Source organism: Bufo bufo, chromosome 1 (assembly GCF_905171765.1).
Source record: "Bufo bufo chromosome 1, aBufBuf1.1, whole genome shotgun sequence".
Classification (NCBI taxonomy): domain Eukaryota; kingdom Metazoa; phylum Chordata; class Amphibia; order Anura; family Bufonidae; genus Bufo; species Bufo bufo.
In genome coordinates, this window is record NC_053389.1 from 613,424,977 (window position 1) to 613,439,519 (window position 14,543).

Below are 14,543 nucleotides of genomic sequence, written 5' to 3' on the forward strand. Positions count from 1 at the left end.
TCATCCATGCGCATGGGGCGCTCTGATGTCACTCTGGAGCGCCCCGGGAGCCGCACGGACTGTAAGTATACCGCTCCCCCGCTCCCCACTACTACTATGGCAACCAGGACTTTAATAGCGTCCTGGGTGCCATAGTAACACTGAACGCATTTGGAAGACGGTTCCGTCTTCAAATGCTTTCAGTACACTTGCGTTTTTCCGGATCCGGCGTGTAATTCCGGCAAGTGGAGTACACGCCGGATCCGGACAACGCAAGTGTGAAAGAGGCCTAAGCCAGTACTCTCTGCTCTGCACTGATGATGGGTAATTACCCCGAAACAGCTGTCTGCAGATAAGGTGTTGGCTTATTTATTATCCAAGTTATGTCTCAAGACCTGTTTAAAGGGTTGAACACTGACTTATATGATAGCTACCTTACATCTGGTGGCATTAGAGGAAGAGCTTGTTAAGAGCCTATTTGCATCCCTTTCTTCTAAGCTGTTCTTAGCATTTTACGGTCTGCAAGATGATTCTGCAGGAAGGCAGAATCATGATGTAGTGTGCCTGCAGCTCTTTAGAACGGCCATAGCTAATATGAGCATCAGAGAATTCCATGCTCCGATGCTCTCCCTTGCAGCGCAGGGTAAGGTCTTTTTCAACAGATCTGGTGATGTACTGGGTCTCTGAATGGGAATGCTAGGCGGAGGCTTTCGCCTAACAGTGAGCCCGGTGATGTCATCGGCACTAATGGGCGGGCTTTAGCGCTTCCTTAGCCTGTAAAACAGCTAGGGCACCGCTGAAGTCCTCCCATTAGTGCAGGTGACGTCACCAAGAACAATGCTAGGCGAAAGCCTCAGCCTAGTAGTCTGAAAAATATAAACAAAGAACCCATGCCCTGCGCTATAAAGGGCAAGGAAGAGCGAGGGGCTGTCTGGGTGAAACAGGAGATATGTCCGGGTTCAGCTTTGAACCCGGACAATCCCTTTAACACCTTCCCACACAGTGCTATAAATGTAGAGTATGGCAGGTAGCATGTTCATGTAACATTTAGTCCATCTATGGCACAGTGATAGCGCCAGCTCAAGAGAATCCGCCATTAACAGTAGATGTGAGCTATAATGTACAGCTGACACCCTGCTGTAACACCTATGATTGGAGGTAATGCCAATTGCGGGTGTTAACCCCTAAGATGCCATGGGCAATACCGACCACAGCATCTAAGTAGTTAACCTTCTTGCAACTCTGGTGCAGGATGCATTGGTTGCCATGGCAACTGGAGTCTTAATAATGTCCTCCAGAAAAGCCACTCTCCATGAACCCTTAGGATGTTGGAGGGTTTTTTGTTTTTGCGGTTTCATTTTTCTTCCCTATCTTCCTTGAGCCATAACTCTTTTATTTTTCTGTTTACATAGCTGTATGAGGGCTTATTTTTTGTGAGACAAGTTGTACTTTCTAGTTCCACCATTTAATATGGCATACAATGTAGTGGGAAGCAGGAAAAAAATTCCAAATGGGGTGCAATTCCTCCATCGTTTTAAGGATTTTGTTTACACGACGTTCCCTTTGCTGCAAAACCGACCTGTGCCCTTCATTCTCTGGGTCAGTACGATTAAAACTATACCACATATGTACATTTTTTTTTTTATGTCTAAATAGTGTAAATATAAATGTAAACTTTAAAAAAAAAAAATTGGGGGTATCACCATATAGTTACAGGCATTTTTGGACGCGACGAAGCCCGTGATGTTTATATATTTTGTTATTTATGTATTTATTTTTTTATTCTATGGAAAGGAGGGCGATTTAAACTTTTATTTTTTTTAGCTATTTTTAAAGTTTTTCTTACTTTATGATTTTGAAGCTCGTATTTGAGCCTACAAAATCAATGGGTCTTTTAGACCCATTATTTGAACAGAATTGCTAATTTCTTATGTTGGCATGCCACTTGCTGGCCAAAATAAGAATTTCATCTTCAATACCCTGGGTCTCTTCAGAGAGATTCAATTACCGGCATCCTTATTGGCCACAGAGGATGCCGGTAAAAAGCTTACGCTTCCGGGTTTTTCACTCTTTAGATGCCGTGATCTAAATGCTTTAAATGACTTTGATTGGCATTATTGCCAGTCGTGGTCATTAGCCGCGGGTCTCTGCTGTTTGAAACAGCGAAGACCAGCTGGCCATGACTCCCACTGCACATGCAAGCGGGTGCCATGTTTGCCCACCGCTCCAGCGCTGTACATGTACGGTGCTAGTAGTGAACGGGTTAATAAAGTTCCTGTTATTGGGGAAAAAAATAAACAAAACAAATCTATAAAATGATCAATTTGTTATCCTCCACAGTGAATAACCTTGAAAAAAATAAATAAATAAATAGAAAACAATACCAAAACTGCCATCACCTCACCTCCCCAAGAAATGGTATGAAAAGGACCAAAAAAATCATATGTGCCCTCAAAATAATACAAATAAAAACTACAGCTTTAAGGATTAAAATTGAAAAATGGCAAAAAAAAATGACATGTTTAAATTTTACCATTTGACATTAAATTTCTGTGAAATAGCATCATAAATGGCAGGTTAAGTAATGGGTCTTAAGCTAGTTCAAGCTCTTCACAAAAGTGATGGCCAGTTCGCATTGTTCGCCTGCGAACAATGCGAACTGGCCATCACTGCTTCACAATACCACAGTGATTCTTTGGAATTATGTTTCAGAAGGACACACCCCATTCATCATGTATGATGGCGTGAACCCACTTAGGTGTTTTATCACCTATGGGACTTAATTTCCTAATTGGATAACAAATATTATTGGCTTTAATTAGTACTGTTGGAATTCTGGTACCCCATACAGGAAAACATGCCAGAAAAGTTTGCATATTTTTCTTTTTGCTAATGTCGCCTCTGACCAATAAATTATTCAAAAATCTTTTGTGTATGCAGATAATGGGGCCTCCCTGAACAGTGACCCAAATTTAGACTCCTGTCCCTGGGCTCTGCTACTTTAATACATGTCTTTTTAATCCCTTCACGCCGGCATATCAATCCCGCCGGCATACATGTACAGAGGAAGTCCCCTCTCTACATGGCACCTGCGGGCACCATAGCCGCCAATCAGCCATAAGGCTGATTGCATACATTTCACCCTTTGGATGCTTTGGTCAAATGGGACCACGGCATCTGGGCAGTCCAGCAGCGGGAGCCATGCGCTTCCCATCCTGTAACAGCGTTCCTCAGCTGAGATCGGGGAACCTGTTACACTATACCAATAGCTCGAAGCCTCAAGCAGGCTTTGGCAGCTATTAGTGGCATATACCAATACAGACCACTAGGTGGCAGCCCTGTATTGTTATATTGAAAATGAAGTGTTCAATAATGGCTATATAGCCATCAATTAACACAATGAGCAATCTAATGATTGGCAGTTAAAGTCAGGGTGAAGTAAAAAAAAGGGTGAAATTTCAAATCACCCCCATTCCCCAAAATAAAATTACTTCAATAAAAAAATAAATATCATGGGCATTGTCATGTGCAAAAACACCCATACTATTAAAATAGAACAATATTAATCCTATACGGCATATGGTGTAACAGGAGAAGATTGCAATTACTTACCGGTAATTGTTTTTTCCTCTAGCCCCCACAGCGGCACGACAGGAGGATACCCCGCCTCCCCAGGGACAGGAAACAACGTGGAGATCTTTAAATACTCCCCTCCCCTTACCTGCTCCAGTAAATAACCGAGAAAATCTGGAATGGATGCAACAAAATTAATCTTTATGTGTTATTGCAAAATAAACAAGGATACTCTACAAGAAAGACAAAAAAACTTTTTCCTTCTTTCATCCTTCTTTTCTTTTTTTTTTTTTTTTCCTTAGTAAAAGTTAGAATAATCATAGGGAGGGAAATTCCCTGTGCCGCTGTGGGGGCTAGAGGAAAAACCAATTACCGGTAAGTAATTGCAATCTTTCCTAACACCCCCACAGCGGCACGACAGGAGGAATAACATAGGAATCCCATATCAGGGGGGGACAACCGCAGATAACACTCTGCGAGCAAATGATAATTCCCTGTTCTTCAACACATCTAACTGATAATGTCTAAAGAAAGTAGAAGGTGACGACCAGGTGGCTGCCTGGCAAATCTGTTCCAACGGAACCTCCGCTGATTCAGCCCAAGAAGTTGCTACAGATCGGGTTGAATGGGCCTTTAAGCCTGCCGGGGGAGGAACCTCCCTTAAGTCATAACAAGTCAGGATTGTCAATCTAATCCATCGACTAACGGATGCTTTGCTTGCCGCGTTACCCCTATTTGGGCCTGCAAACTGAACAAACAGTCTGTCCGTCTTCCTGAGGTCTTCTGTAGCCTTTAGGTAAGTTAGAACAGCTCTTCTTACATCCAGGTTATGGAAGCGTCTCTGCTCCTGACTGCCTCATGGGGATCCAAAGGAAGGGAGGGACACTTCCTGAAGACAATGGAACTTAGAGACCACCTTGGGTAAAAAAGAGGGAGAATGTCTCAGTACTATCCTATCATCCTTGATGGACAAGTACGGGGGCCTGCACGAGAAAGCCTGTATCTCCCCCACCCTCCTAGCCGAGGTGATAGCTATTAAGAAAACCGTTTTAAAGGTAAGCATCTTTAGAGATATCTCAGATAGGGGTTCAAAAGGGCTGTCTGATAAGGCTGCTAAGACTAGATTTAAGTCCCAAGGAGGGACAGTGGACCTCACTATTGGCTGCTTTCTCCGAGCTCCTTTCACGAATCTCCTAACAAGGTCTAAGTCTGCTAATTTTATATCAAGTAAGGCACTCAAGGCTGATATATGGACTTTTATAGTGCTTACTCTTAGCCCCTTCTGAAGACCTGACTGGAGGAACTCTAGGACCTTAGTGACAATAAGGGGACCTCTGGTATCCCCCCCTGTAAATCTTCTGAAAGACTGCCAGATCCTGTCATAGATCTTAGAAGTCACCTTCTTGCGGCTAAAAAGAATTGTGGAAATTACCGCGTCCGAGAGGCCCTTTCCCTTTAATATTTCCCGCTCAGTCTCCAAGCTGTCAACTGAAGTTGTGTTGTCTTGGGATGCCATACTGGGCCCTGGTGAAGGAGATCCGGGATGTTTGGTAGATGCCACACGTCTCCTGCTGACATTCTCACTAGGAGAGGGAACCATGACCTCTTGGGCCATAAGGAGCAATCAGGATCAGATTGTGGTTCTCCTGTAGTACCTTTTGCAGCACCTTGGGGATTAACGCAAAGGGAGGGAAGGCGTACAAGTTTACTCTTGGCCACGGGTGGGAGAGAGAGTCCACTATAAGAGGGTGATCTGAATAAGCCAGAGAGCCGAACTTCTCTACTTGTCTGTTTTGACGCGTGGCGAACAGATCTATTTCTGGGAGGAACCATGTTTGTGCTATATGATGGAATATCCTTGGGTTTAAGGACCATTCCCCTTCTTTCAAGACATCTCTGCTGAGAAGATCCGCCACTGTATTGTCTTCTCCCCTTATGTGAACTGCCGATATTGATAATATGTTCCTTTCTGCCCACTGGAAAATCTCTTTTGAGACCCTTGCCAAGGATGGGCTTCTCGTGCCCCCCTGTCTGTTCAGATAGGCCACCGCTGTGGTGTTGTCTGAGAGTATTCTCACTTCTTTCCCGTGGACTTCTGAGTGGAGGGCCTTCAAGGCCTCCCATACTGCCCTTAACTCCTTTAGGTTGGAAGAGGCTAGGATCTGATTTTCCTGCCAGCCCCCTTGTATTACGGACCTGTCTGAAAAGGCCCCCCAACCGTTCTTGCTGGCGTCTGTAGTGATGGTGACTACGTCTGTTTGCTGCCACGGGACGCCTGTGTTTAGGTTTTGGTTGATCAACCACCAATTTACAGAGTCCTTTACGTATTGAGGGACTCTTACTCTCCGTTCTAGAGAAGCTTTGCTTTTGTCCCATTCTCTGAGCATGAAAGCCTGGAGGGTTCTTGAGTGAGCCTGAGCCCACTTTAATGCAGGGATAGCTGAGGACATTAGACCCAAGATTTTCATTATTGATCTGATTGTCACTCTTGATTTGCTGCGGAACAGCGTAAATTCCTGTTTGATGGTCTGGACTTTTTCCTGTGGGAGGAAGGTCCTCATGAGGCTTAAATCCAGTAGCATTCCTAAAAAGATCTTCCTTTTTTCGGGCTGGAGGTCTGACTTTTCTATGTTTATTAGCCACCCCAGATCTGTTAGGCTTTGCTTCACTATCTCTATTTGTTCTAATAGGAGACTTTCCGATGCAGCTGCTATAAGGAAGTCGTCTAAGTACGGCACAACTAATATGCCCCTTAGATGAAGATCCGCTATCACCTCTGCCATCACTTTGGAGAAGACTCTTGGTGCTGACGTAATGCCGAAAGGAAGGACCTGGAATTGATAGTGGAGTACCACCGAACCCTGTTGTACTGAAAATCTTAGGAACTTCTGATGTTCTCTGCAGATTGGAACGTGGTAATACGCGTCGGTAAGGTCCAGGGTTGCCATAAAGGTGTTTCTCTGTAACAGACTTATGGTGGATTTTATGCTCTCCATCTTGAACCGTTTGTAGAGTAGATGTTGGTTCAGTCCCTTTAAATTTATAATGGCTCTGTATGAGCCGTTCGGTTTTTTGACTAAAAATAAGGGGGAATAATAACCTGTTCCCTGTTCTGCTAGGGGAACTGACACTATAGCTTCTTTTTGTAACAGGATTTTTACCTGATCTAGTATTAGAGCTTGGACTGGATCGGCTTTTTTGGTGATGTGGAACACCTCCTGGGGAAGGGTGGAAAACTCCAGCTTTAGGCCTGATGAGACTACGTCCAAAACCCAGGGGGAATTGGAGATATTCTCCCAGGCTGGAAGGAAGTACTTCAGCCTTCCTCCTACCCTGCATCTGGCGTCATTGCTTTGATGACCTTTGGGAGGAGTCAGAGAGGTTGAATAAAAAACCTCGACCTCTTCCTCTTCCCGAGCGCCACTGGGGGGAAAAATCCTTTCTCTTTTGATCTTGCCTGCCCCTAGATGTGGGAAAAAACCGTCTCTGACGAAAATTCTTTTGTTCTGAGGGAAACCCTTTCTTTCTGTCTGTGGCTTTTTCAAGGATGTCGTCCAGAACTGATCCGAAACACCCTATCACCTTCGCAGGGGATGCCGCAGAGTTTGTTTTTGGATGCCGCATCACCTGACCAGGACCTAAGCCACACTGCCCTTCTGGTAGAGTTTGAGAGGGCAGCAGACCTGGCTGCTAACTTAATAGAGTCAACCGAAGCATCGGCCAAAAAATTTGCTGCCTGTTTAAGAACTGGAAGAGAAGCTAAAATATCCTCTCTAGGGGTTCCTGATACCAGGTGCTCCTCCAGCTGACTTAACCAGATAGACATGGATCTGGCTGTATATGTTGCGGCTACGCTAGGTCTAAGGATAGACATGGAAGCCTCCCAAGATTTTTTTAGTAGAGCCTCACTTCTCTTATCCATTGGGTCCTTTAGGAAACCTAAATCCTCAAAGGGTAAGGCTGACTTTTTTGTAATCTTTGCTACGGGGGCATCCACTTTAGGACATTTGTCCCAAGAGGACGTATCTTCCTCAGCAAAGGGATATTTTCTTTTTAGGACCCTAGATACGCTAGGTCTTTTTTCCACATCGGTCCACTCCTTGTTAATTAACTTTATAATATTAGAGTGGAGGGGGAACACCCTCTTCCTTCTTTCTCCTAAGCCCTTAAACATTAAATCCTGAATAGTTTTGGACTGTTTAGACTCCTCTAGGTTTAGAGTTGCCCTAATGGTCTTCAATAATACTTCGATCTCCTCAATGGAACAGAGAGATTTCCCGGACTCATCTTCAGAGGAAAGGGGTTCAGACTCAGAGAGCTCCCCTTCATCAAAGTCCTCTTCCTGATATTCCGACTCTAAAGTCGCGGGTATCTCCGTCATAGAAGTACAGGGCTTCTGGGACGTAGCAGCTAGCCTTTGATCCACAGCGCTGGTTAATATTATCCAAAAAGGAAGGGGACTCTTCTGCCACAATCTTTTCCAAACACTTGGCACAAAGGGCTTTTTTATATCCTGACGGTAAGGCCTTTTTACAGATGGAACATTTTTTGACACGCTGGGCCTCTGACTTCTGAACTTCCCTGACCTATATTAGATATAAGTCAAAGAACTTGTTTAATAAAATACGGGGGGCTGTCTAGACTGTAGAAAGGGAGAGGTACAGTCCCTTATCCAGTGCAGAGGTAGAAACCTAAACCCACAGTGACTCACAGCAATAAAGACATTTATCATTCACCTCCAGAGGAGGGTAGCTTACCGGGCTGCCGGTCTTGGAAGGATCCGAGGGTCTGCGCATCGCGTCCTCTCCTGATGCCGACATGCTGTTCCAGACGCCGCCGATTCCCGCCGCTTTTTTGAAATTGAGCAGGGAAGTGACGTCAGACTCCGGCGCCTGTGAGCTCCGCTCACGTGACCCGCGATCCTGTGCTTCCTTCTCGCGATACCAGCGAGGAAGCGCTGCCCGGGGCTGCCTCCACCGGAGGACTTGTGCCTGGGAGACAGGGAGAACCGCACCGCAGTTCCGCCATCCTGCTCCCCTAACGATCTGCCGGCGATCCTGCTGATGGGTAAGAAATCCCACCAGCGAAAGAAAACTCCACGTCTTGCTCCCAGAGGGACAGGAAACAACTGGAGCAGGTAAGGGGAGGGGAGTATTTAAAGATCTCCACGTTGTTTCCTGTCCCTGGGGAGGCGGGGTATCCTCCTGTCGTGCCGCTGTGGGGGTGTTAGGAAAAAAAAAAACTTCTAAAAGGGTATCATTGAAAAGTACAGATCTACCCGCAAAACATGAACCCTCACAGCTCAGTAAAGCTATAGGGGTCAGAATATCATAAATCGTACTGACCAGGAGAAGGAAGGTAACAGATCAATTTTACTGCATAGTGAACGCTGTAAATTCCAACCTATTTGGATTTTTTTTTACCGCTTCCCATTACATTGTATGCAACTGTAAATGGTGCTATTAGAAAGTACAACTTGTCCCACAAAAAATAAGTCCTCATAAGGCTATATGAATGAAAAAAATAAAAAGTCATGACTCTGGGAAGGAAGGGAGTGAAAAACTGAAAATCGACCGTTCTAAGGGTTAATTAATAGAAACATAGAATGTGTCGGCAGAAAAGAACCATTTGGCCCATCTAGTCTGCCCAATATACTGAATACTATGAATAGCCCTTGGCCCTATCTTATATGAAGGATGGCCTTATGACTATCCCATGCATGCTTAAACTCCTTCACTGTATTTGCAGCTACCACTTCTGCAGGAAGGCTATTCCATGCATCCACTACTCTCACAGTAAAATAATACTTCCTGATATTACTTTTAAACCTTTGCCCCTCTAATTTAAAACTATGTCCGCTTGTAGCAGTTTTTCTTCTTTTAAATATTTTCTCCTCTTTTACCTTGTTGATTACCTTTATGTATGTAAAAGTTTCTATCATATCCCCTCTGTCTCGTCTTTCTTCCAAGCTATACATGTTAAAGTCCTTCAATCTTTCCTGGTAAGTTTTATGCTGCAAACCATGTACTAGTTTAGTAGCTCTTCTCTGAACTCTCTCCAAAGTATCAATATCCTTCTGGAGATATGGTCTCTAGTACTGAGCACAATACTCCAAATGAGGTCTCACTAGTGCTCTGTAGAGCGGCATGAGCACCTCCCTCTTTCTACTGGTAATGCCTCTCCCTATACACCCAAGCATTCTGCTAGCATTTCCTGCTGCTCTAGGACATTGTCTGCCTACCTTTAAGTCTTCTGAAATAATGACCCCTAAATCCCTTTCCTCAGATACTGAGGTTAGGACTGTATCACAGATTTTATATTCTGCTCTTGGGTTTTTACGCCCCAGGTGCATTATCTTGCACTTATCAACATTAAATTTTAGTTGACAGATTTTTGACCATTCCTCTAGTTTTTCTAAATCCTTTTCCATTTGGTGTATCCCTCCAGGAACATAAACCCTGTTACAAATCTTTGTCTCATCAGCAAAAAGACACACCTTACCATCGAGGCCTTCTGCAATTTCGCTGATAAAGATATTAAACAATATGGGTCCCAGAACAGATCCCTGAGGTACCCCACTGGTAACAAGACCATGGTCTGAATATACTCCATTGACTACAACCCTCTGTTGTCTGTCCCTCAGCCACTGCCTAATCCATTCAACAATATGGGAGTCCAAGCACAAAGACTGCAATTTATTGATAAGCCTTCTATGTGGGACAGTATCAAAAGCCTTACTAAAGTCTAGATAAGCGATGTCTACTGCACCTCTGCCATCTATTATTTTAGTCACCCAATCAAAAAAAAAATCAATAAGATTAGTTTGGCATGATCTCCCTGAAGTAAACCCATGCTGTTTTTCATCTTTCAATCCATGGGATTTTAGATGTTCCACAATCCTCTCCTTAAGTATGGTTTCCATTAATTTCCCCACTATTGAGGTCAGGTTTACTGGCCTATAGTTGCCCGATTCCTCCCTACTACCTTTTTTGTGAATGGGCACAACATTTGCGAATTTCCAATCTTCTGGGACGACTCCTGTTACCAGTGATTGGTTAAATAAATATGTTAATGGTTTTGCTAGTTCACCGCTAAGCTTTTTTAATAGCTTTGGGTGTATCCCATCAGGCCCCTGTGACTTATTTGTATTAATTTTAGGCAGCTGACTTAAAACCTTTTCCTCTGTAAATACACATGCATCAAAAGATTCATTAGTCTTCCTTCCTAACTGAGGTCGTTTTCCTTCATTTTCCTTTGTAAAAACTGAACAGAAGTATTCATTGAGGCAGTCAGCTAGTTCTTTATCTTCTTCCATATTCCTTCCTTCTTTTGTTTTTAATTTGGTAATTCCTTGTTTTAGTTTCCTTTTTTCATTTATGTATCTGAAGAATGTCTTATCGCCTTTTTTCACTGACTGAGCTAATTTCTCTTCTGCCTGTGCTTTAGAAGCTCTTATAACTTGTTTCGCCTCTCTGCCTAATCTTATAAATTTACCTGTCATCCTCGTTTTGTTTTGTTTTGTTTTTATAATTACTAAATGCTATCTTTTTGTTTTTAATGATTTGGGCCACTTCTGCTGAGTACCACAGTGGTCTCTTCCTTTTTTTGCTTTCATTGACAAGCCTAATGCAATTATCTGTTGCCTTCAATAGTGCCACTTTTAAGTAGTCCCATTTTTCCTGGACTCCATTGAAACTGTTCCAATCTGATAGGGACTCGTATGCCACTAATCTAATTTTAGAAAAGTCAGTTTTTCTAAAATCTAAAACTTTTGTTTTTGTGTGGTGTGACTCAGTCACTGTACTTATAGTAAAACACACTGACTGGTGATCACTAGATCCCAAGCTTTCCCCTACAGTAATATCAGATACCAAATTCCCATTTGTGAATACTAAATCTAAAATGGCCTCCTTCCGGGTTGGCTCCTCAACTACTTGCTGTAGAGATAATCCCAGTAGGTAATTTAGAATATCTGTACTCCTGGCAGAACTAGCTATTTTGGTTTTCCAGTTTACATCAGTAAGATTAAAGTCTCCCATAATGATAACTTCCCCTTTCAATGTCATTTTAGCTATTTCCTCAACTAGTAGATCATCTAATTCTTTGACTTGGCTAGGTGGTCTATATATCACACCTACATGAGTTACCTTATGATTATCAAGCTGCAAGGTAACCCAAACTGACTCTAAATTGGTCTCGCTAATTTGTATTAAATTAGATTTTATGCTATCTTTCACATACAGGAACACCCCTCCGCTTTCTTGCCTTCTCTGTCTTTCCTATATAGAGAGAACCCTGGTATTGTTATATCCCAGTTATTACTCCCATTGAACCATGTCTCAGTAACAGCCACTAAATCTATATTCTATGTGCTACTGGCATCTTCTGGCATTGTTCCAGGGGGCAGTCGGAACGGGTGGATTATCACCCCTTTGCCCCCCTTTGCTAGTTTAAATGCTCCTTAGTAAATACTTTGAACTGTTCACTGAGGACATTTGTTCCCTTGAACAAAAGATGCAAACCATCTTTCTTGTACAGTTCTTTTCCATTCCAACGAGCGCTAACATGAGACACAAAGCCAAACCCTTGGTTCAGATTCACTATTCACCAAGCCATACATTGAATTCCTTAATGCGCATCTTCCTGTCATGCTGACGCTTATGCCCAGGCAAAACTGCAGAGAATCAAATAGTCGATGCAATCTCCCGTAAATCATTTCCAAGTGTGTGAAAAGCTTCCTTTACCTTTGAAACCTCATTGAAAGCCAGATCATTTGTCGCAAGATGGACAATAACATCCACCTCCCTTTCCTGCTTTGCTTGCCTGAGCCATCCTCCATGTTGCTCTTGCACTCTGAAAGTGCTGCAAATGAATTATGGAGAGCCACAGAGTGTGGGACATGTCTTCTATCAACAGCTCTCAGTCTACCAGAACCTGCAGTAACCCATCTTCCATTTCTAGGGGGCCTCTGTGGCAGTGTCATTGCAACATTCCCAGCCTGAGTTTGTTTAACTGTTAATTTACAAATCTAAGATTTCAAAAATGCCATTTCCTGCTGCATTATGGAGAGCTGTCTACAGATAAGACAGCATCCAAACCTCCGAAGAGTGGAATCTGAAATAAAAGCGCAACAATTCCTTCACAGAACCAGGTCTGCCTTTTTAAAGAGGGTAAAGATTTTAAACAAAAAATTCTTACTTTTTAGATTGTATCCATCTCCAGGTTACCTCCGGAGTATCTACTGAATATCTCAGATGCACTTATAAAATGCAGCACTTTGAGAATGCAGCAAGCTAATGAGGAATGTTTATCATAAACTGTAGAAAAAACAGTCAATCCTTTCCTTTATATTTCTCCATCTGTATCACCTTGCCATCATCTCCCATGCCCCTTACCTTCTACATTTCTCTATCATTTTTGTAGAATACCACCGATCAGCAAATGTACTTGATATGTACCGCATATTTTCTTTTTCTTTCTTTTCTTGTCTGTACTGGCAAACCTACACGCTCTCATTAGAAGACTCCTTGGGAGGCTCCTATATAGATTTACAACAGGGGTGGGGGACCTTTTTGTTGCAGAGGACCATTTAGATATTTGTAACATCGTTTGGGGGCCATAAAAAATTCTCAACTTAAAAATTTGATGGCTATATTTGGTCAAAGTCATAAATGACTTAGAGGTAAGTTATGAAATTGTGCTTCAATAAAAAAATAAAAATAAATCAAGAACGCTGTATTTTTGCAGCACAAAATGGCGCCTGCACTATATATTAAAAAGAGTACAGGCGCCATTTTGACCATACATAGTGTCACGACCGCTATCCCAGCAGCAGTCGTGTCGCACCAGACGGAGGGGAAGGGGGACCCTTATCTACGGATGGGAATAGTATGGCCACCCCTGACTAACCCTAAGCTGGCACCTGTCTGCCCTGATACCCTAGACGGGGTGTGAACCCGTGCGGCGAGCAGGATGCCTAAACCCTCAGTCACCCTAACAAGCCTAGAGTGGGGAAAGGCCGATGGGAGCACTAGTCACCATCACTCATGTCTAGGAGAACAGCAGGGGAAGACAGCAACAAACAAACTATAGCAGAGATAGACTTATCCAGTCACGAGCAGAGAAGGCGATCCCAATCACGACAGTCCACGCCGGACAAGAGCTCCACAGCAACACCATCAAACGATCTCCTTCAAAGGTCAGAATAGAACTGGAAGTAAGGACTATATCTGGCAATGACTGCAAGTGAAACTGAAACTAATATAGTAGCTGGGAGTGGCAGACAGGACTCACCTGAGAAGGATGCCTACAAACTCCCAGTCAGGACAAAAAGGTTTACAAGGCAAAACCCGGATGACATACCCTGAACCATGGAGCAAACTCACAAGCTATCGCGAGTAGCAAGTCGCTGCGACCTTCTCCTCCCAGACCTGTCTGGATCAATCACAGTCGTGACACATAGCTGTCTACTATTTAAGTTCAGAATGTTATATATTTAGTTCTTTATTAGTCTTTAATGGCAGCAAACTTCATCCCAGAGGGGTCCAGAGAGGAGTTCACCTAGCTTTCACTCTCCATGCCACTGTCCTTGCCTCTTTCTTCGCAACTGTCCCTACCTTTGTCTTTTTCTCAGCCTCAGATCTGCCCCCCACCACTATCAGCCTCAAATCAACCTCCTATCAGACCCCCCAGCCTACATCAGCCTCAGATCAGACCCTTCCCAGCCTTAGATCAGACCCCCAGCATCAGATAACACCCTCATCAGACCTCCCAACCTCAGATCATACCCCCATCAGACCTCCAAACCTCAGATCAGACGCCCATCAGACCCTCCCTAGCCTCAGATCAAACCCTCATCAAACCCCCCATCCTCAGATCAGACCCCCAATAGACCCCCCAGCTTCAGATCAGACACCTAGCCTCAGAGCAGACCCCCCCCCCCCCACTCAGACATTTAAAAAAAATAAACTTACCTCTCCATCTCCGGATAG

The 14,543-nt window shown here is 43.6% G+C and overlaps 1 long non-coding RNA gene across 1 annotated transcript; it reads right to left on the reverse strand.

Moving 5' to 3' along the window:
* Nucleotides 1-362: 362 nt before the first annotated feature.
* Nucleotides 363-8,299, reverse strand: LOC120985640. Its single transcript, XR_005775564.1, has 3 exons — nucleotides 8,289-8,299; nucleotides 6,196-6,202; nucleotides 363-472 (listed from the first exon to the last, which is right to left on the reverse strand). It is a non-coding gene; the product is annotated as an uncharacterized LOC120985640 (long non-coding RNA).
* Nucleotides 8,300-14,543: the final 6,244 nt, after the last annotated feature.